Here is a 22,889-nt window from a genome sequence, read left to right on the forward strand (position 1 = left end):
CTTCCTTCCTTCCTTCCTTCCTTCCTTCCTTCCTTCCTTCCTTCCTTCCTTCCTTCCTTCCTTCCTTCCTTCCTTCCTTCCTTCCTTCCTTCCAAAAAACTATGATAATATCAATGATAAAATCAATCCTGAGCAGAAGAGAGACTATTGGGCATATGTAAGTTTACAAATTAATATACAATATTACATAAAATCTCAAGTATCATATTTATAAGATTTATTAATAATAACTTGAAGTAAAAGAAAATAAAAAGCTAGAGTAAAGAGGGAGCTAAACCAGTTGCAGTCGTGAGAGAAGAGAGAAAGGGCAGGGTTACAGCAAACTTTTATGTACAATATGTAAGGACACTACATGGACAAAGGGAAAAGGGTTCTGGGAGATGAAGTCCAAGGGTTCAAGATTTTCTAATTATACATTCCCCCTGTGATCCTTTGGGAAACCAGTCTCCCCACAGAAGTGTATCTTGGATGGAATGATAACGCTTTTGTCATGGGGCATCAAGATTTATAGGTGCAGACAACATTTGCATTCCTCTAGAAGTATAGAAGTAGCTGCATTTTGCACCTAGCAAGCAAAAATATAAAATTGGAATAAAAGAAATAAAATTTTGCTCTCTTCCTCTCTTCCATCTCAGGTAAGACCCTCTTGTGCAAATGCCCCTCCCCTTTAACTGGATGGTGATTGTCAAATCAGTGGCCTCATAGCGAGCCAGGATTTCTGCTTCTCCTATCATGTGTCCTTTTGATGTGCTCCCACCCTCTCTCCACCCCCACCCACAATTAAATTGATCTTAAAAGTTAAGTTGATAGCACATTTAATGCTACTTACCACGGGCAAGTTTTCAGAAGCTTGATCTGGGTGGTCAAATTGCTAGTTATGGATCCACATTTGGGTAAGACAAAAGGGATGATAATTGAACCTAACCTCTTATTTTTTGCTATAAAAACGTTTGGCAACAATTTTCTGTCAGGTTGTGTCTACTGCATAGGTCAAGTTCATGCTTGCTAGCCTGCTTTTGGGAAGGCTCCTGCTGCTACCTATTATCATGGTAAATGAACAAACTGCTGGATATAATTCACCCTTCTCTAGATAAAGGTAGAAATGGGGTGAAACAGTTCACCTTGTTTTACAGTATGAAATAACCTAGCCATCATGCATACAGATTTCCAGAGTAAATAATTTCTGTTTTTGCTAGTTATTCCTGGACCTTTGGTTTAGGATATTCTTGAAGTAGTAATCTTTTGTGGACTTGGTTTCAGGGTACTATTTAACTTTTAGGACTTTTCTAAAAGGGTAGTCATATTATTATTCATATTTTACTACAATATTTTCTAAGTAGGATGAGGTAAAAACCTACAATTCTATAAAATTATCACTATGCTATATAAATTCAATGGCTTCTTGAATAGCAAAATATATACAGTACATTTTGATTTTTTGATTTTGGGATTAAGATGGGTCTGTCTGAGTGATGTCCTTACCAAGCTGACTTATGAGTAGGTAAAGCTTTTTTTTTGTGTTAATTCACAATGAAGTTAATGGGCTAATGATCTGGATGTCAAGCTTAATTTTTCTCCTGAGCTACAGTTCCACATTACCAGTTGCTTAGTAGAAAATTTGAACTAGATATCCTCATGGCATCTCAGACTCATCATGCCCTCTAGGCACCAGGCATTACGTTAAGAGTTTGGGATACAAAAAGACAAAAGATAGTACTGTTCTCAAGACACTTGTCTCCTGAGGGAGACAATATATAAGTAATTATGTACAAACATTATCACATATTTAGTCAGCTAAGTGGTACGTTGAATAGAGAACTGGCTTCAAATCAAATACTGAATTCAAATCTGGCCTCAGACTCTTACTAGAGTGATCCTGGGTAAGTCACTTAACCTTGTTTGCCTCAGTTTCTTATCTGTAAAATGAACTGGAGAAGGAAATGGCTAAAAACCTCATTTGGGGTTTTCTAAGCAAGGATACTGGAATAGTTTGTCATTTCCTTCTCTAGCTAATTTTGCAGGTGATGAGACTAAAGCAAAGAGGATTAAGTGATAACCCAACACGAAAGAGTCCAAGGCTGGATTTGACCTCAGGAAGATCAGTCTTCCTGATTTCAAGTCTAGTGCTCTATCCATTGTGCCACCCAGCTGCCCAAGTGGACTGTAAACGTCAAGTCTCTTTAATCTGTATTATACACAGCTCTCAGAGGGATAATCTTGAATATTGAGTCTGCCTGCTTTAGATCTTTACTTAAAAAACTCCAGAGGTTCCTTATTACTTTTAGGATAAAATATTAAATTTTTGGTTTGTCATTTAAAGCCTTTCACACTCCAGCGTGCGTTTCTAATCATACTAAGCATTTCTCTTCCTTAATATTAACTTTGATCCAGCCATACTGGCCTTCTTCCAGGTCTCCCCATATGCCATTCCATTCACCCTTTTCATGTTTTTTTATAGAACATCCTTTATGCCTAGAATGCATTTTCTTCTCATCTCTGTCACTTGGAATCTCTAGTTTCCATCAAATTTTAGTTCTAATGCTAATTTCTACATTAAACCTTTATTGAAACCCCTATTTTCTAGTGCCTTGTCTCCACAATTAACCTGTGGAAAATATTTTGTAAATATTTTATATATGTTAATGTAATATATTATATATATATATTTCCTTTTCTCCCATGTTGGAATATAAACTCTTTAAATATAAGTACAATTTAATTTTTGTCTTTTATCTGAAGTGCCCTTCAGAGGGCCTGGCACATGATATGTGCTTAATAAATGCTTAGTGATTGATTAATGGTTATTAACTTGGATTTCCATTGTTACCACTCTGCTCCAATGGGAAAGATAAAATATAAAATTGAAGTTTTGAAATTGAAGTTTCTATCATGAATCCCACCTATTTTTCAAGATGTATTTCACCAAATGATTTGTATTCACTCTTTATTTAACTCAAATTGGCCTACATCTACTTTTTTGTCTTTATTCAAGTGAATTTCTTTGTATGGGATATCTTTACCTATTATCAATACATTTTTCTGCCAGCACTCTGTGTCCATAGTGCCAGACATTATGCTGGGTACTGTGCATACAAAGACAAAAAATGAAACTGTCCCTGCCCCCAAAGGAGGTTCTATAAGGGCAGGAGAGGGAAATAACACATACATATTAAAGTATTGAAAACATATGCACCAAATAAATGTAAGTCCGGTGAGGCTACAGTAGCTGGGGAGATGATGGTGGGTGAGTAGAACTGCTGAGGAAGCCAGGTATTCTAAGGGCAAAGATAAGGAAGAAGTGTATTCCAAGCATGGGAGATAACTGCACAAAAGCATGTGATAGGAGATGTGGAGAGAAGGAGATGGAATATCACATGTGAGGAACAATAAGAAGTAACAATATGTGGTGGACTGTAGGGTTTGTGAAGGGGAGTAAGATGTAAGGCGCCTAGGCCAGGGTAAGAGAAAGAATTTTCCTGGATTATGTGTATGTGCATTTATAAATGCAACACTGAATAGCCTGGGATTGATTCTCTGTGGGCCGAAGAGCAGACCAGACCAGGCAGAACTATCTTGAAGGTTTGGAGGGCAGAGAAGAAGTTTGGTTGTGTGGGAGTAGAAAGTGGTGCAGAGTTTTTTAAGTTTTCATGATCCCCTTCATGAACATTTGGGAAAGTCAGGAAAGAGTTTGTTTCTGGTAGGACAAGGCTCAATGCAGCCTTAGACTTTCCAGAGGTAGGTAGGGGAGAAAGGATATTTATGACTGGGCAGTGCGTTTGGTTGTGCATTAGTGGAGCTAAGCATCAGTGAAACTTCTCAGATTTTAGAACCTAGTAGCAGGACTGCTTGGAAGGGAAAGAAGAGGGGAATGAGTCAGAGGTGAGTTGGAGTGAAAGATGCTACTCCCTTTGGCCAAATGTTGGGATCAGGGTGCTAGAGGGTCTCCTCTGTCCCTGTGGGTGGTGCCTTTAGGTCTCCCTGGAGGTGAAGTAGGAAAAGGTTTCAGAGACTTCTATTTTCTAAACCCACAATAGCAGTGAGATGGGGTGAATGGTCCCTATCTATGGTGCTGAGGAGAGTAACATACATATGAGTTAGCTAAAGAGTGACAACATGTCCCCATAATATCAATTGTAATCTTTCATTTCCTTGGTTCTTTAGTTTGTTTTTAATTTTTAAAATCTTTTTAAATAATATATATATTTTTTGATAAGATAGCAAGGAGAGGGGATAATGAATAGCATCTTTGAATCAGTGATGGGATTACAGTAAAACTAATCACCTTGACTTATCTCTTGCTATCATCTTCCTTAAAGTCAAGGAAACAATCTGAAGACCTCTAGACATATAGTACTCAATGATCAACTGGAAATTTTAATTTTATAAAGAAATTGTGCCCTATGGAGAAATCTAAAGTGGAGGAGAGAGGCTGAAGGGGTAATTATGTATACGTGGGGTGGTGTTCAATGTCATATATAATTCTCACTGAGGATGGCCAAATCTACATTTAATGTGGGGTACCCATTGACCTGCCTCATAAGGTTATTCACCACTGTTTTTTGTACCCTGGGGTCTAAAGCTACAAGGACTCAGGATGGTGGTGGCAGTAGCTAACATATAAGTAGGCAATTCTGGGAAAGAGGTTTCAAGTGAATCTGTGAATGACAATTCTCTACAGAGGAAAAAAAGACTCTTTGGGTAAAAAGGACTGAAATACAAAAAAAAAAAACTTGAGAATCTTAGTTAAATTCAATAGAACTTCACGGGAATTGAAGAGTTTGTCTTAGCTCTATTTAGTAATCCTAACTACAAAGTGTACCCTAACATATGATTATAAGTCTTTAGAGATGGGGCTGGGAGAACCTTGAAAATCCTCTAGTTAAATCCCTGGCACTCTACTGATGAGATAGATAAAGGGACTTCCCACAAATCACACAGGAGGAATGCCAGGATTTGAACACTGGTCTTCTGGCTCTAAATCAAGCCCTCTTTCCACTGCACTATGCTGCATCTGGAAGAAACCTTTTAAGACATTAAGGATAAAACAAATTAATAGACTAATATCCTACTGTTTTATAGCAAATCTGATTCAGGCTAGTCCCCTGGTGACTTAAATTAGATCCTAAAACAATATGAGAGATTTCTGGGAGTGGAGCCAAGTAGATGAAGCACTCTTTTGATCTTTCCAAACATCTCCCTTAAGAAAAATTAAAAAATGACACCTCACATTGAATTCTAGAGTGGCAGAGACACAAAAGAACAGAATGAGATATTCTTCCATCTGAATAAAACTTAGAAAGTCAGAGGGATCTGTGACATAGAGGTGGAGATTGGCTCAGAACCTACATGAACAAAATACCAATTATGGAACTAAATAGTGGCTAAAGGATCAGAAGCAGCTTCATGAGCTCTCAAGCCAGAGATGGTAAGGGGACCTGGAAACTCATCAGAAAGAGATTACAAGGGACCCCTATGCTAGCACTGAATGCAAAATGAGAACTCTTTCACAAATGCATTGCTTATACAAATTCTAAGTCATAGTTCAAGGGTAGAGAGGAACATTTTTATCCAGACAGAGCAGGAACAGAATTGCTTTGGTTCACAAAGGTTCAAGACCCTGAGGAATAATATCACTTGTAGTCACAAGGAACAAGGGCCTGAGCAGTATCATTTCCAGTCTTAAGGGAGTAGGACCCCTGAAGAGTATTATGGCTTGCAATCCCAAGAGATAAGTGGTCCTTACTGGCCCTTCCATGTGCCAGAGTACAGACCAGTAGAGAAATGACCAGACCTCCTCACAAATCATACCACACTGGAAGCATTGAAAACTTCTAAACCCCCAGAACTAGTTCTGAAAACAGTAGAAGGAAAAAGTCTTAAGCTGAGATAGTGCCTCTTTCCTCCCAAACTCCTGGTGTGAGGAACAAAGCCCAATTTTAAAATAATGTTCAAGATAAAGAACTAGGGTAGAAAAAGAGCAAATAACAACAAAAAGAACCCAATCATAAAAGATAAGGTTTTTTTTTAAAAAGGAAGAAAATTATTTTTAAAAAGTATAACTGACTAAGTGGAAAAAAGAGGCACGAAAACACATTGAAGAAAATAATACTGTAAATTTATAATTGGGGAAGTGGAAGCTAATGACTACATTCTACATTAAAAAACAATAAAGTCAAAAGAATGAAAAAATAAAGGAAAATGTGAGTAATATTATCAGAAAAATAGCTGATGTTGAAAATAGATTGAGAAGTAATTTAAGAATTATTGGAGTACTTGAAAGCCATGATCAAAGAAAGCCTAGACCTTAAATTATAAGATATTATCAGGAAAAAATTGTCCCAACATCCTAGAGCCAGAGGGTAAATTAGAAATGGAGGGAATGTACTATTTGCCAACTGAAAAAGATCCCAAAATGAAAACTCCTAGGAATATTATAGCTGAATTCAAGAGCTCCCACATAAAAGAGAAAATACCTAAAGCAACCAGAAAGAAATAATTTGAATATCACTGTGCCACAGTCAGGATCACCCAAGATTTAGCAGCTACCACAACAAAGTGAAGGGCTTGGGCTATGGTATTCCAAAAAACAAAAGAGCTAGGATTACAACCAAGAATAAAGTACCAGCAAAACTGAGTATAAACCTTCAGGGAAAAATGAATATTTAATGAAAGAGAGGATTTTCAAGCATTCCTGATGAAAAGACTGGAGCTGAAAAGAAAATTAGACTTTCAAACACAGGACTCAAGGGAAACATAAAAAGGTAAACATGAAAGATAAGGGAATTAATAAGGTTAAACTATTGACATTTCTATGTGGGAAGGTGACAAATGTAACTTCTAAGAATTTTGTGATCATTAGGGTAGTTAGAAGGATATGATAAAGGAAGAAGGTGCAGGAGTGATTCAATTCTGTTAGGATAGTGTAAAAAGATGGATAGGTGAGAATGATGAATTACCAGGGAAAAGAAAGAAGAGGAAGAATGGGAAAAATTATCTCACATAAAAGAGGTATGCAAGGAAGAACTGTTTCAGTGGAAGGCAAAATGGTGGGGGTGGCATTGGCAAAGTTCAAACCTTACCCATATCCAAATTTGTTTAAAGAGGAAAAAAAATTCTATCTGTTTATTGGTGATAGGAATCTATCTTATCCAATAGGGAAGTAGGAGGAAAAAGGTTTAAGGCAAATGGGGCATGATAGGTGGTGGATAAAAAAGAAAGAATTCAGGAACAAAACAGAGTCTAGAGGGGGAAAGGGTAAAAAGAGAGAAAAACGATAAATAGAAGAAAACAGGATGGAGGGAAATACACAATTAGTAATCATAAATGTGAAAATGAATGTGTTGAACTCACCCAATAAATGGAAGCAAATAGCAGAATTTATTAGAACTAAGGATCCAAGAATAGGTGTTTTTTTTTACAAGAAACACACCTGACACAGAGATGTTCACAGAATTAAAATAAGGGGCTAAATCAGAAATTATTATACTTCAACTGAAGTAAAAAAGGCAGAGGTACCAATCATGACCTTAGTCAAAGCCAAAACAAAAATAGAACTAATTAAATGGGATAAGAAGGGAAACTACATCTTGCTATACCATATATATGCATCAAAATGTCAGAATACCCAAATTCTTAAAAGAATTATGGGAGGAAATAAACAGTAGAGCTTTATTAGTGAGGGATTTCACCTTTCTCCTATAAGAACTAGATAAATCTAACCATAAAATAAACAAAAAAGAAGTTAAGGAGATGAATAGAGTCTTAGAAGAGTTAGATATGATAGACCAGTGGAGAAAACTGAGTAGGAACAGAAAGGGGCATACTTTTTATCAGGTATATGTATCATTTGGAATTGTTGTAAACTTTGGGAGACTACAACTCCCAGGACTCCTTTCTACAACTTCCCCTGACACCTCCCACAATTATTATGTCTGTATCCCAAAAGAGATCCAAACAAAAAAGAAAATGACTTACATGTGCTAAAAGATTGATAGCAACTCTGTGGTGGCAAAGAATGGGAAATTTCTGGAATTGGAATTAGAAACTTTTTTCTTCAAATCTGATCAAGACTTTTATTTATTCATTTCTTTCATTTAAAATATTCTTAAATTACATTTTTTTGGTCTGAGTTTCATTGCCATAATCCTTAACAACAATGGGAAAAGCTTCTCAATTGGGAAATGGCTGATTGAGTTGTGGTATATGATTGTGATGCAATACTTTATGTTGTGCTTTAATGAGCAGAATAGTTTCAGAAAAATCTGGGAAGACTAGAATGAACTCATACAAAATGAGGTGAGCAGAAAAAAGGACATTGTGTATAGTAATAGCAGTATTATAAGGATGGTGGATCATTGACTGTGAGGCTTAGCTACTCTGATTAAGACAATGAGTCAAGAAAATTTCACAGAACCTATGAGTGAAAAATGCCACCCATCTCTAGTGTGATATTGGAAATTTGGGGACCCTCGAACTGATTTTGAGGTCTCTGGTCTAAACTTCCTGTGGACATTTGGATCTCATTTCAAACTACATTTCCCATGATTCAACGGGCTTTCTTCTTACAAGGTGATGTGAGCCAAAGTAAAGAGAAGCTTAAATTGAGAGAACTTGACTGGTACACGCTCTTTCCTATGAAACAGCTAGAGTGAAGGTATGGCGGGCATTTTGAATTAGATCTTAGCAGGCATGTGGCTTTCTTAATCACCAATATGGATTACAATAAACCATTAATATTTTAAATGTATCCATCTATATCAATATTATTTGTAACACTAGAGAGAGGATGGGCAAACTCTGAATTCATATCGAAGCATACTTTTTAACTTTGTTTTTTGTTTTGTTTTTGTCTGTTTTGTTTTGCAATATGACTAATAGGGAAATATCTTTTTTATGAATTCAAATGCAGAGTTCATATCAATTAGCTTGTCTTCTTGAGGAATAGGAAGGAATAGAAAGGAGGGAGAGAATGTGAAACTCAAAATTAAAAAAAAATGAATGTTAAAGTTTTTTACATATAATTAGAATAAATCAAATATATTAAAAATAAAAAGAAAACATTATGAAGCCCTTCATGGATCTTTATAAAATGTACAACAAGAAATTAGATTTTGAATTTCTTTCTTCACTGTTTTTGCATTTCTTTGTATTCCTGCCCTTAGTGCAGTGCCTGGCAAAAAGAAGGGGCTTAATACATGCTTACTGACTGACTGATTCATTTAGCCTTGGCAGAAGGATATTTAGCAAAGACAGGCACTGAGGACACTTCATACTGATTCAAGTAAGTAAAGATCCCTTGCTCTAGCCACCCATTCTGGCCCAGCAGCCAAGCCCAACAAGCTGTGCCTGTAGCCCCTTGTAGTTGCTTTGTATTCAGGTGAGCAAGAAGTTATGTCAATAGCTTGAGTCTTCCATCCTTTATATAACCAACACTTGGGAATTATCTCAATATCTTTTAAGGAAAATCAGCCAGACTTGTAAAGGGGAGGAGGAAGGAGAAGAAGCAAGGATACTATTACTACCACCCCAATATTCCAACAATAGGTTTGTTTACTTGAACTTTCACTGTGTTTAATAGTCTGTTTCAAATCTTAATGTTTAAATGAAATTTTGCAAAGTATACCCAATTAGTTTAACATGTTCACATTTGTCCTTATAGTATATTGCCTTTTGTGGACCTAAATAGCTGCTTGAATTGGGTTAATACAGGCAAACAGTTTGGTTTATTTTTTCCTTATGCTTGTCTTTGCATCCTTACTATAAAGATAAATAGCCAATATGACCTTCTGAGATGCTGAACTGAACAAACAGGGTATATATATATCCTCAGAACCTAATGTTAACGTTGCTAGATGGTAAATAGGTTTGAAAAACTGCTTAAGTAACTTTATCCCATATTAATTAAAATACTTGTATTCTAATTTTTCCTTATATTTTTGGCCTTGGGCAATCACAGATCTGCATTAAAAATTTTTTTCACAAGTAGTTGAGGGAAAGGCATTTCACACTTTCTAATTAGGTCAGAGTTAGTTCTGAGTTGGTCAAAGAACTAGAAATTAATTTATTACAGTGTTTGAATTGAGCTAGTTGAGATTTATAGAGAACTATGTACACTGTGCCATTGTTTGGATATTAATAGTCTAGGATCTCTAGGTATCCTTGTACATATTGCTATAATTTCCTTGCCAGGCTAGTTGGTTATTATAACTTCAGTTTCATTTTTTTTTGACAGCAGCTTATGATTAATGGGAAGTAAGTATCAATTTTCTCCTGAATAGTTATATTAATATTTGAATACTGCATCATAGATTATGTGAAATTTGATCTTGCTTTATTAATGATCTTTCCCTCATCTAGGAAAGCAGTATAATGTGGTGGAAAAAGCACTGCAGTGGGAGTTAAGAAACCTGGGTCCTAGTCCTGGCTCAGCTAGTTGTAGAAATGTCACCTTGGTCAAGTCACTTAGACTCTCTGGGATTCAAATTTCCTCTTTGATAAAAGGAAGGAAGTGGACTCAAGGTTCTTTCTGCCTCTAAAACTCTATGAATTTTAATAGCAAAGGATATGGAATTCAGTTTCTTGTGGGGATTATCAGTGGGAAAAATAGTGTACTTCTAGAAGGAAGAAAATTGCCTCCTGTGGTTGAGGAGTATTTTTTGAAAGGTCAATGAGAGAGCAGGTTAGTGAATCATCAGTTTATCTTCCCTATCCAACAACCAAACTAGTTCTGCTATTCCACCCCCAGTTATCAAGCTCTGGTAATCACACAACTCCTAGAAACCTATAAGGGATTTTCCATTTACAGTGGTTTAAATGAAAGACAAGAGGGAACTTTCAGAGCCCTTTGAAGGAGGAGAAAGAAGCCCCCAGGAAAATGGTGTAACATTATGGAAAGTAGAAGCACATAGTTTGAAGTGGAAGAGGGTTGACCTGAATCCAGGAACAAACTAGGAGGAGAAAAGTTTGTGGGAAAGTTTTATATTTATGTGGGCTAAAGGGTTATGATTGGCTCAGGCACATAATTCTGAGTCATGTTTCAATAACATTGTTTTTCATTACACAGGATTGACTAGAAGATCAATTTCTCTACTTCATAAATAACAAGTAGGAAACCTATCTTTAAAAAAAACAATTATTTTTTTATATCTGTCATTCCTGAAAATATATTTCTTAGCTCCTACTCAGTGAGACTTTCCTTACAATAAAGATGAACAAAAGCCTCAGACAAGCAAACCATCTGACATATCAACCATATATGACAGTTTATGAGACATTCCACATCCATTGTCTCTACAATGAAATGAGGGAGGTGAATTTGCTCATTTTTTCTGTGGGGTCAAGCTTGGTCATATTTTCTTTTCCTTTATATTTTTATAATTATTGTTTATATGTGTGAATTATTATTGTTATTATTACTTTGGTGAGACTGGCTTCAGTCTGCATCATTTTAGAGTGGTCATTCTATAGTTTTAAGAATTTTTATATTAATGATTTTTACAGTATGACAATTTATTTAGGTATTTCACAATTGGTGGGCACTCACTTTGTTTCCAGTTATTTGCTACCACACAAAGAAAAAAAAACTGCTATGAATATTTTGGTGTATAAAGGGCCTTTCTTTTTTCTGTTTGGCTTCTTTGGCAGTATATACCTAGCAGTAATATTTGGGGCAAAAAGTATAAATATTTTAGTAACTTTGGAGACATAATTCCAAATTGTTTTCCAGAATAATTGGAATACCCGACAGCTCTACCAACTTTTATTAGTGTATTTTTCTTTTCCAAAATCCTCAAATCTTGACTATTTTCATATTTTGTTACTGTAAACTTAAATTCATGCCTGAGGTATTTGCATAAAACTCTCCTCACAGATATCTGTGTGAGGGGGGTACAGCTGGTATGTGATTTTAGGAGAAGAGACTTTTTTATTCTTTTTGCTTCCAGAAAGGACACACATGATTCCAGATTTTCTGGAGAAATCTAGAAGGCAGATATGTTGGGGAGATCTGGTTTATCACCATATCCCTGATTTTCAATTTGTCTCTCCAGAGAGTTTAGGGACATTTTTTTTGGATGATCTTTCTTGGTTGAGCTAATATATCTCACTCCTAGTGGGAAAGCTCATTCACTGCATGTGTTGTCTGGAACATTTTAATCTGCATAATCTCTCTGACTTCAGTTTGCTATTTGGATAAGTGGGTTTATTTAATATTCATTATCTGTAATGGAATGGAATTTTATGTAACTAGCATAAGGGAAGGGGTTAAGCCAACACACTCTAGTTTGGGATAGTACTCCTTATCTTTTTTTAGTTAATTTTTTTTTATTTTCAGTTTCAAATTATCTCCCTCCTTCACTGAGAAAACAAGAAATGTGATACTTATTATACATATGAAATAATGCAAAATTTTATTTCCACATTAGCCATGTTAACTCTTAAAAGAGAGTATAAGTGATGTAGCAAATAGAGTGTTTGATCTGAAGTCAGTCATCTTCCTGAATTCAAATATGACCTTAGATACTAACTGAGTGTCCTTGGGAAAGTCACTCATCCCTGTTTGCCTTAATTTCGTTATCTACAAAATGAGCTGGAGAAGGAAATGGCAAACCACTCCACTATTTTTGCCAAGAAAACCCAAATGGGGTCACAGTGTTGGTCACTACTGAAAAACAAATAACCATCCCCTTTTTGAAACAATTAAAATACTGTAAGAGATAGGGATGAGGAAAGTAGCTTGTACCCAAGGGGTGGATGAGAAAAATTTCCCCCTGTAATAATTTTTTTTAGTGGAAAGAAGACATAATTCTAATCTAATATCCCTTCTCTGAGGAGAATATAATAAATATAGGGCTTAAAGCTAACAAGAAGGTAAGTTAAGTCATGAATGTTTTGCCAAATTGTTACCAAAATTATAGTGTTGTTTACTCACTGGATTTGTAGAATTGTGCAAATGTTTGGCAAGACTATATAATTAAAGTAAGCAATAAAGATGGGCTTTCTGGAAAAACTAACCAACTAAATAAATAAAGGGCTTAAATGATTTGCTCCAGGTTAAATGGATAATCAGCATTGAAGTGTATTTGAATTTAGATCTTCTGGCTTTAAAATAATTGTTCTTTCTATCACATACCATTCTAACATTAGACAGAAAGATATTTTTCCTCTCTTCCCCAAAATAAAAAGCACAGTTTTGCTTCTTATGCTAGGAGTGTCGATGTTTACATGAAAGTTTTAGAATTTATACAGTTTAAAAAAATAATGTATTTTGTTATCTTTCTCTTAATGTCTTGTTAAGAAATCATTTTTTTAGTTAAGAATTTTTCCCTTAACCATAACTGTGAAAGGTGATAGATACCTCTTGGCTAATGTTTATATGTTTTATTCTTTTTCTTTTTGTAGAGCTGTCATTAGTAGTTATGGAACTATGTTAAATAATACTGGGGATTAAGGGCATGCTTGGTTTATCCCTGTATTTAATGAGAATTCTTATAGTGTTTCTTCATCAAAAATAATGATTTTTCACTTTTAGAAGATTTATTTCATATTAAAATGGCTATTCTTTAGCTATATATCTATACACATATAAATATATAAACATATAGTGGTACATACATATATAAATCTATACTATATACATGCATACATATAGTTGCATATACTTATATAAATCATAATATGTATATATACATCCAGATATACATATTTGGCAGCATAGAGGAAAGCTTTTTTTAAATCAAAGGCTTATTTTTTATTGTTCCATATATTAATATAAACATGTGGCCTGGTTGATTTTGTTTTCAAGTTGAATATTTTGCTAGCTTCCTCCCTCTATTTATTTATTTTAGGAAAACCTTTTATTAACGTTCTTTTTCTTGTTGATTGGCTCACTTTTTTGCATATGGTATTTTCAGGTGTATTTTGGGTTCTTTTGCTTTTTTTGGAATATTCTATTTTAATTTTTTCTCTGGTTTTGCATGGTTGTGTTATAATCTTGGACTATTTGAATTAATGTTTCTTCATAACTGAAGGTCTTTCTCTTGGCTTCTTGCAAAATTTCTTTTTTGGCATTGAAATTCTGAGATTTAATTACTATATTCCTTGTAGTTCCCAGTGATGTATTCTGTTCTGGTGATGCCCTATTAATACATTTTCCCCACGCCCATGCTCCTTAGCAGAGCATCAACAGCTAATTTACTACAAAGAGAAGACTTAAGTGCAGATTCGCCAGCTGTACCACCCTCTCCAGATTTGTAAAAATAAGAATCAATATCAATAAGATTCTCTCTCATTTAGTTCCTGAGCTACCAATCATTAGATGAATAGATTCTCCTGAAATTGAGAGGGATCATCCTGTCTGTCTGTCTGTCTGTCTGCCTCACTTTTCAAGCTACTTCTCTGCTTCTCTCTGCCTTCTCCTTCCCAGATAAAAAAGAACCCATCAGGAACATGTATCTATCCTTTATTTAACTAATTTTGATACTAATTAATGTAAATATTTAAAGAACAGAAAATATAAACTTTGGAACAAGAACTTACTCAGAGAGAGAGAGAGAAAGACAGAGAGAGAGAGAGAGAGAGAGAGAGAGAGAGAGAGAGAGGAGGAGAGAGAAAGAGAGACAGACAGATGGAGGGACAGAGAGGGAGAAAGAAAGAGGCAGAGAGACAGAAAGAGATGAAGGCAGAGAAAGACAAAGACAGAGAGAGACAAAGAGAGAGAGACAGAGACAGAGACAGAGAGAGACAGAGAGAGATTTGGCAACCATGAGCATTTATAGCTCCTGTGGTCTCTGTGCTGAGGTAGGTTTGTGTTAGTAGATTAGCGGAGTAAGGGGATGGGCCATAATTAGTTATGACCTTGGTGGCAGTGAGCATACTCTCTGTCTAGCTGGCTTCTCATTCCAATACTTGCATTTCCCCTAACTTCTCCTCAGCTTGATGTTTTCACATACATCTAGTTTCTTATGAGTATCTCTCTTTGGCAAGGGAAAATGAGACACAATCCCTAAAGCACATAGCTCTATTTTGGTCCATGCCAGAGAAGATTATAGGGGCTATGTTTATAGGGAAACCATCCACAAGGCTAGTCAAGGACCTCTGGGGCTTAAGTTTCTGATCCATCCCCTTTTTGAAAACTATAGATCATTTTGATTGGTTGGAAGTGATTGTCTCTCATTAAACTTATAGTTACACTGCATGGCTTAATGCTGAATTTCAGGGCAATGTTCTAAATGTTCTTCTCTATAACATCCTTTAGAGTACCAAGAGAGGAGCTATTTTAAAACCACAATGGGATAGTTGGATTAAATATTTTAGTCTATTTTACATTACAGTTCAGAGAAACTCTGACTAGAATCTGGGAAGAGATTGAGAGCAGAAATAGGTTACAAGAATTGTTGATTATTTATCTTTCCAGCCCTCTTGAAAAAGATAGTCATGCTGATGTCCTTAAAATTCGGTGCCTTTTCTTCAATGCTTCATATATTGAATGAGGAAAAAGTCAAAACCTATTTTTAAAGTAGTTCTCTCCTCTCTTGTTGGAAATTATAGCAGATTTTCTATTTTGCTTGGGAACATTTTATTCCAAGAGCTCTGATTTATAGTCCTGACTTCATCAAAAGTTCTGTTAGGGTGTCAGATTTTTGACATGTTGTTGATCCTCATCTGTAATGGCAAGAAATCATTTGGTCTAAATTGCTGAAGTGCTCCTGACATATATTTGTCAGGGTCATGGTGGCGTGAATGGGCTAAAAAACATGTTCCATCCTGAAGGAATATAGCTGTTTTTGTGACTGTGGTTGCTTTCATGTATCTTAGACATTTCAAATATAAATAAACCAAACCCAGTGACAAGAGACCAGGATGTTCTACCACTTTTTTGCTGAGAGATTTCGGACAAGATACTTTACTTCTTTTTGGTTCCGTTCCTTTGTGGCTTCAGCCCTCTGTTGCTTTCAAATTTTATTTGAACTTTATTACACTACTTAATATTTCACATCTATATTATATCTCATATTATACTGAAGTGATTATGATAATCATTTTCAAAAAGACCATCAGGAAGTAGCTGAAGTTGATACACCACCATCTATTGTAGAGAAAGAGAAGGCTGAAGAATTCTGCAAAACAACAATGACAACCAACAACAGTTTGAAAGATCCTCCAAATAAAATCAGCATAAATTTAAATTTTCAGTTTTTTAAAAAAGGTGTGTATTGGGGAAGATAGTGAAAAAATATGGGAAAAATAGTTCAGGAGAAATAAAGAAAGAAGCCAAAGGTTTCTAGGCTACACAGACACCACATACCAATGTATCATGCATGAATCAGTATCAACATGATTGTGGAGCTTTTTTCTTGAAGAGTCTGGAGGTCTGAATGTGATGATCTGTGAATATCAACCCCAAAATGAAAATGATTGTCATAATAGAAAATGACTGGTTACCAGTGCATAGGTATCATTTTGAATTTTTTTTCTGTAAAGTTATAAAGTTAAACTACTGACTTCTTAAAGCAAAGATTAAAATCAATAGCTAATGAGAAGTAATATTTTTCCTGAGAAGCCGTGGTTCACAATTTATTATTTTAAAAAACTTAGAATCAATACTATGGTTCTAAAGCAGAAGAGAGTTAAGGGTGAGGCTATGGAGGTTAAATGACTTGCCCGGGGTTACATAGATAGATGGTTCACAATTAAAATAGCTCCAAAAGGAGGCAGTTGCTGGCTCGGAATTGGAAGCCAAGCTAGAGATTGGTGGTCCTGGATTCAAATCAAAACCCTGAGATATTTCCTAGCTGTGGGACCCTGGGCAAGTCACAGTTCCCATTGCCTAATCCTTATTGCTCTTCTGCTTTGGAATCAATATACAGTATTGTTTCTAAGACAAAAGGTAAGATTTAAAAAAAAAGATAACTTCAACATGATCTATTCAAATGTATGGATCCATTGTTATAGTAAGGATACATATATATGTATATATATAAAAACCTAGGAACTGTGTTAACCAGAAAACACTTAATGTTACTCTGAAGAGATGTGGGCTAAGGACAAAAACAGTTTAGAACACAAGCTTTTGTAGAATCTTGTAGAAGAGGATGGTGAGTTTAGGAACAATATTGTTTCATAAAATAGTAAGAACTGTTAGGAAGAAAAGCATTTATAGGAAGTTTGATAAGGTACCCAGTTAAGACAAAGCTTCTGGTAAGCATTCAAGGATGAAACTGGAAGAAGGTAAAAAATAGATGAAAAATATAAATGATCTGTTAAGATTTCTCAACAGTCTATTTTCTCACTCTAAGATAGGGGAACTTCTCTATATTGGTTCTCATTGTGTTGTATGATATAGCAAAAATGGTCCCAAAGAGATCATAAAAATGGGAAAGGACGTGTTTGTACAAAAATATTTATAGCAGTCTTTTTTGTGGTGGCAAAGAGTTGGAAACTAAAGGGATATGGATCAAATGGGAAATAGCTGAACAAATTGTGGTATAGGATGGTGATGGAATGCTATTGTGCTATAAGAAAGGATGAGCAGGATGATTTTGGAAAGAGCTGGAAAGACCTACATGAACTGATGCAGAGTGAAATAAGCAGAATCAGGAGAACATTGTACACAGTAACAGCAAAACTTTGTGGTGATCAATTGTGAAAGACTTAGCTACTCTCAGCAATACAATGATTGAGGACAATTCTGAAGAAATTATGACAAAGAATGCCATCCACCTCCAGAGAAAGAACTATTGGAGTCAGAATGCAGAACAGAGCATAATATTTTTCACATTAGTTTATTTGTGATTTTATTTTGGGGTTTTGGTTTTATATGAGTATTATCTTACAACAAGAGCAATATGGAAGACTGTTTCGCATGATAATACATGTTTAACTCATCAAATTGCTTACCTTTTCTAGGAGGGGCAAGAAAGGGAGAAAGAAAGACAATTTAGATCTTATAATTTTGGAAAAATATGTTGAAAATTCTTATCGCATGTAATATGAAAAATTAAAATATCCTAAAAAATAGAAATAGCCCTAAAGAAAAGTACATAATTAGAACTGATGGACTAGACCAAGGATATACAGAGAATATCTACAGCAAAAGAAATTTAAAGGTATGGAGGGATAGAGTCTCAAGATATATAAAAGATGGAGGACATCAAATGCTTAGAAAAAAATCATTAACCTCTTTTAAAAAAGTGATTGTTGTAGGTCTTGATTCAGGTAGGTCTGAAGTTTCAGGTTCAGAAACAGAATGAAATGAGACACTTGTAGATAATCTAAAACTTAACAAAAGGTTTACTTAGCCGTAGAGTGGACAGGACTCAGCAGGGACCCAACACTGATTTAGGTGAGCATAGTTTCTCTGCCTCTGTATCCCCTATACTGATTCCAAAAAAAGTTAGTTTTTGTCCTTAGGCCATTAGGAAGATGATGCAATGGCACAAATTTTAGTCTATGGGATGATTCCTTTTAAGGAAAAAATGAGAAGCTTACATGGCAGATGTTAGTCCTACCACAACGAAGAAGAAAATATAAATGAATACTAAATTACATGCTTATATCTACATAAGGTATATGAATATATATGCACATTTGTGCATGAATATATATATCCAGACATATATATATCCAAATGTAAATGGGTACATAAATACAAACACATAAAAGCTCTATGATTATTCAAGAATTCTTATATTTTATGTTAAAACTTCCTAGTTTAAAATGTTTTTAAAAGTTGTTTATACAGTAATCTGGAAATATAAAAATGACAATCCCTCCCACCAAAAAAAAACCCTCAACAATTATATAGCTTAAATGGCTCATCTTTAAGTGAAAGGTTAGGTCACTGTCTCTGCTAAGGCAGTCCATTAGTTGGTCCATTGAAATGGAATCAGCTTCAAGAAGGTCCATATCTCCTGGGATGAGGCTTAAGGAACAAGAATAAAACTTGGAAGAGATTTGTAAGACAATGCAGATTTTGACCCTGACATCATCAGTGTACTAATGATTTAGCAGTATTTGAACCAAGCTTTCCAGAGCAAATAGGTTTTTTTTTTTTTTTCTTTCTCTTCCTTAGGAGAGACAGAGGACAAATAGCTGAATTTACATACTGTAATTCGACAAACAATTCTAAGCCTTTATTTTCTTGTAACTTGTGGTACATTCATAAATAATAAATAATGAATAACTATTCCTTAGACTTGAAAAGCATATTTCTGTGGCTTTGTTATCCTGGTTAAGTTATTAATTTCAGTGCTAGAAAATAACTGGAGAAGGGACAGGTATTCTAATTCCAATCAAATGCATAAGTAAATGTGAGCATAGAAAGACTGAGGGACTTTCTCTAGGGCATACACAAAAGCATTGGTAAAGACTGAAGGTTCTAATTTTCAACCCAATATTCTCTACATTTCATCAAGCTATTAGGAACATTTTATTTCATCATTTGGAATATTCCATTTTCATTTCGAATATAATATTTTTGTGCTTATGGATTCAAGTCAAGGTTTTTAATTTACCCTGAAATACTGTAGCTTTTTATCTTTTCATTTTCATTTCTTTTATCTAAAAAGATCATATTCTAGTTAAATGAAAAATGCCTCCCATGAACATTTTACAATAATGAGACCAGGAAATGAAGATTCACTAATAATTCTAAAGTGGCACTTCTAAATTGTAACTATCCAAGTAAATACACAGCTGGGAAAATGTTAAACTCTGGATTAGTGATATAATTGTGTAAATATGCTTGGCATTTAATTAATAATGCCAGAATAGCAACTGATTACACATACCATAGCACCATATGTGTTTTCTACATATTTATTGTGAGAGTGTGCATTTACAAAGTGCTGAACTGGGTTGTGGATCTGAGATTCTCAGTTACCTAACTCTGCTTTGCTCAATTAACATCTCATTCTTTGAAAAATCATACTCATATTTCATTTCATATATCATCTCATGTCATAATGTAAATATTAAAAAATGGATTTTTGCAGCTCTCTGTCATATTGAGCCAATGTTTTATGCCTTTGGTGTCATTTAATTTAATAATATAATGGCCTAGTCCATAGTTCTCCAAATAGAATATGTTCCATTGAATTCCTTAGGCTCTATATTACTCTTCTTGAGGTCTTATTACCTTTTTAATATAGCTAAACGTAGAAGTATAGAAGTAATGGGGAAGGAAGATTACCTTAGATAAGAGGATTAATTTGTGTGTGTGTGAGATGGATCCTCAGTTTGGCAGTCTAGAGATTATAATAAAGTTCTCCTTTTCAGAATAATATTTTTAAGCAGTTGAAGGAAATGACAAATTTCATTCAGAAGTTCCCATCCAAGTTTTCAGATTTTAGAAATCTATCTGCAGCTCTCTTAGTGGGCCCATGGACTTCAGATAAGAAGTAATTTCTTAGAAAGTCATATCATTCATACCCATGGTCTCTTGACAAGCTTCCATAATAGTTAAATTGAGCCATATTATAAAAAAATATTCTTTGCTAAGTGCCTTACTTCAAGACTTCTTTAAATGGTGGACTGAAACATAGCCATCATAACTTCAGTTTCCTACCCTTCTTTGTGTATTTATTCTATCTAAAATGTGTAGGTTTGAGTGAGGCAATGGTCTCCTTTTACTTCAACTTAATTCAACAAACATTTATTTTTCAACAAACTCAACAAACTGCTCAAACTCTGCTCAAACTCAAATTCAACAAACTGCTAGTTATTGGAAAAAGAAATGCTTATATTACATCCTTGCACTTTCTATATTTTATAGTCTAGAAAAGGGGGGGAAATCACATAATCGGGAAACCAAAACACAATATATGATAAATATCAGGGAGATACAAAATTAAGTGCTAAGTGTGGTTCGTGGACAATTTTTTTTTTTGTGTGTGAATCACAGGGAATATCAGGGAAGATGCTTAATGGACAAAGTGGCATTTGAATTGGTCTTTAAAGGATAGATAAGATTCAGCTTGCCAAGAAAGGAAGAGAGGGCATTCTAGACAGAGGGAAGTGTCTAAGCAAAGGGAAGGATCTTAGAAAGAAAGAAAGTAGTCTAGTTTGGCTGGCACACAGAGACAAGAGTAATAATACAAGTAGAACAAGACTGCTACTAGTTTTGGAGAGCTTAGAATGCTAGGCAAAGGAGTTTTTTTTTTTTTTAACCCTTACCTTCCATCTTAGAATCAGTACTGTGTATTGGTTCCAAGGGGGAAGATTGGCAAGGGGTTAAGTGACTTGCCCAGGGTCACACAGCTAAGAAGTATCTGAGGACAGATTTGAACCCAGGAGCTTCCATCTCTAGTCCTGCTCTCAATCCACTGAGCCACCTTGCTGTCCTCTAGGCAGTTTTAATTTCACCTGATAGGCAATGGGGAACCACTAATTATGTTCCCCTTCTGGAACCTCTGTGGGATATCTAGTATGAATTTGTCACGCTCGAGGTTTCAGGACTTTGAATGAGGGTTGGCAATCACTTCACCTTAATGCATCCTTTGCATGCTTTCCTCACTTCTCCCAGACTCAAAATTTTCATGTTACTTGGCTGAGATGTTAAATGATGAGGCCCCTTACAGTCTTTCTTATTTTTTCCTTTCTCATTTGCCATGAAAAACTTATATGACCCATTTTATATTCCTCAAGACTTTTTATCTTCTAAAGGACTTTAGGAACACACAATACACATTTGCTTAATGTATTAATGTGCCCCACTCATTCCTCTAGAATGTTTTTAAATAAAGAACCTTTTATCTCTGCGTCTGTATTTGGAATTAAGACTTGATTCAAATCCCAATTATGATGCTTAATAGCTCTGTGAATATGGGCAATCACAATGTCTTTTTCTCTCAGTTTCTACAAATTTAGAGTGAGGATGATAATACATATTTTAATGAATATATCCATTTTTATATTTAATTTTTTCCTAATACATATGAAAACAAGTATGTACATTCATTTTTTAAAACGTTGATTTCCAAATTTTCTCCTTTCCTCCCTGAGAGAGCAAGAAATTTGATATAGACAATAATGCACAATCATCCAGAGCATATTTCTGTTTTAGTCATGTTGTTAAAGAAAATACAAGGAAAACTTAAAGAAAAAATTGTTTAAAAAATATCTATATTTTGATTTGCATTCAGATTTCATCAGTTCTTTCTATGGAGGTGGATAGTATTTTTCATTACAAGTCTTTGGAATTGTCTGGACTTTTGTATTGTTGAAAATAGCTGTTATTCAGAGTTGATCATCAGACAAATATTGTTGTTACTGTGCACAAAGTTCTCCTAGTTTTGATCATTTCACTTTGCATAAGCTCATATTAAGTTTTTTCGTGATTTTGTGAAATCATCCAACTTGTCATTTCTTATATAGAGCAATAGTATTACATCGCATTACTATCATGTACCAAAACTTGTTCAGTCATTCTTCAATTGTTGGCCATCCTTCCAATTTCCAATTCTTTGCCACCATAAAAGAGGCTCTCCTCTGTTTCTCTCTCTCTGTATCTGTTTATTTATCTATATTGTACAAATATGTCCTTCTCCCTTTCTTTTTGTGAGATCTTTTTGGTATACATACTAGTAGTGTGTTAAAGGATATCCACAGTTTTATAGTCCTTCCGGCATGGTTCTAAATTGTTCTCCAGAATGGTTGGATCAGTTCACATCTCTACCAACAGTGCAACCCAACAGTGTCCTGATTTTCCAACAACCCCTCCAACATTTATAAATTTCCTTTTCTGTCATATTAGCCAATCTGATAGGTATGAGGTAATACCTCAGAATTTTTTAAATGTGCATTTCCTAATCCAAAGTGATTTAGAACAATTTTTCATATGACTATTTTAATTTGATTTCTTCTCCTGAAACTGCCTGTTCATCTCCCTTGAC

The sequence above is a fragment of the Gracilinanus agilis genome, chromosome 1, assembly GCF_016433145.1.
Source record: "Gracilinanus agilis isolate LMUSP501 chromosome 1, AgileGrace, whole genome shotgun sequence".
NCBI lineage: Eukaryota > Metazoa > Chordata > Mammalia > Didelphimorphia > Didelphidae > Gracilinanus > Gracilinanus agilis.